Below are 1,625 nucleotides of genomic sequence, written 5' to 3' on the forward strand. Positions count from 1 at the left end.
AAACAAACATAATCCACTGCATCTTCAGCGGCTCAGATATCGGGAGTAAATGACAACCACAACACAACACCTTGATCGCTCAATCTGAGATATTCTTGTCTAACTTACATCCCTGTTCCGGCATCGAAACAAAGAGGGTGGACTGTTACAGCAGATCTGAGGTAAAACGCTCATGTCAATCAACTATCATGGAAGCGGCCTCTGTCGGTGTGACGCCACAAGGACAGGCATCTGAGAATGGCTCGATTTGAAAAAGGGGATATTAGTTTTACAGATTAATTAAAAACCACTGCATGGATTTTGATCATTATAGGGTAGATGTGTACATACACTGCCAACACACATTGATGTTAAAACAACATGTAAAAGTGAACTTAGCATCCGATGACCCCTTTAAATCACTAAGATTTTGCTTAATATGAAAAATAAATAAATGATGTCTGTATTTGTTAAAATTACTTCTCAGTTAAAAGACCCAGATACCAATGTGGAATAAGACACAAATCGAAGGCATCTACATTTAGGTTGTCCAGAAGAAATTGTTACTGCTGGCATACCTGATGGTAAATATATTAATACTTAAATATATAAACACTTCACACATTCTTTTAAGGCATTCATAATATGATAATGTAGAAGAGTTATCTGTAGGTCTATATGAATTAATCCTTGACAGACATGAATCATGAAATTGTTTTGCTTTTCTGTTTTAGTCACCCACAAGATTCTCAACCCTCAGCACAAGTGCTCATTCTCTCATTCTCTTCAGCTGACCACAAAGAGGCAAAATCAATAAGCATCGGCCAGCAAAAGCTTTAGCATAGATGCTAAGGCAAATGGGTATGTATGCATGTTTTTGTCACTGTAATAATTCCCTTCCATCATTTTACTAGTCCTAAGTTGTCACCTGTATTGTTGTCATGTTTAATCAGACTGTCCAAGATGCCCTGGAAAAACAGTCCAGTGATGATGAAGAAAATTAGGCAAATACCATTATGATGCTTCAGAAAGTTAATAAAGAAATCATAAAACTAATCCATATGAATTGAGTGGTTTATTCTATATTTTCTGAAGAGACTTGATCACTTTCTGTGATAAACAGATTGAATTTAGGCTTTTTATTCACATATAAACCTTTATCAACTGAAACATCAGATATGGTAAACGGAAGTTCAAGCATGAGAACCAGTGAGATTCATTCTCGTATTATGCAGTATCGTTTGTGTTTTCACAGGAACCATTTGTTTGCTGATCACCGTTTGTGAATAAAAGCCTAATTTCAATCTGTTCTTCATACAAGGTGACTGTCTAGTCAAAAAATGTGGACTAAACTGCTCAATTCATATAAATTAGTTTTGCAATCTCTTTAAGAACTTTTTAAGCATCAAGGTCGTAGCTGTGTGGACTCGATGCATGGACAAAAATCTCTCAGTTTTCATTAAAGTATATTCACTTGTGTTTCAAAGATGAACAAAAGACCTTTGAGCGTGGAACAACATGAGGGTCAGTAAATTATGTGTTTTTAGTTAAACTGAATGCAGATTACATTTAATGACAAATCAGGGTTTGTATGAACACTATATAAAGTATAGAAATAACTCCCTTGGTGTTGGTGCTATTGACAC

The 1,625-nt window shown here is 35.4% G+C and overlaps 1 long non-coding RNA gene across 1 annotated transcript; it reads left to right on the top strand.

Annotated features, from left to right (window-relative positions):
- Positions 1-425: 425 nt before the first annotated feature.
- Positions 426-980, top strand: LOC127181171 (uncharacterized). Its single transcript, XR_007829738.1, has 3 exons — positions 426-563; positions 714-840; positions 933-980. It is a non-coding gene; the product is annotated as an uncharacterized LOC127181171 (long non-coding RNA).
- The last annotated feature ends 645 nt before the right edge of the window (positions 981-1,625 follow it).

This window comes from Labeo rohita, chromosome 18, assembly GCF_022985175.1.
Source record: "Labeo rohita strain BAU-BD-2019 chromosome 18, IGBB_LRoh.1.0, whole genome shotgun sequence".
Classification (NCBI taxonomy): Eukaryota; Metazoa; Chordata; class Actinopteri; order Cypriniformes; family Cyprinidae; genus Labeo; species Labeo rohita.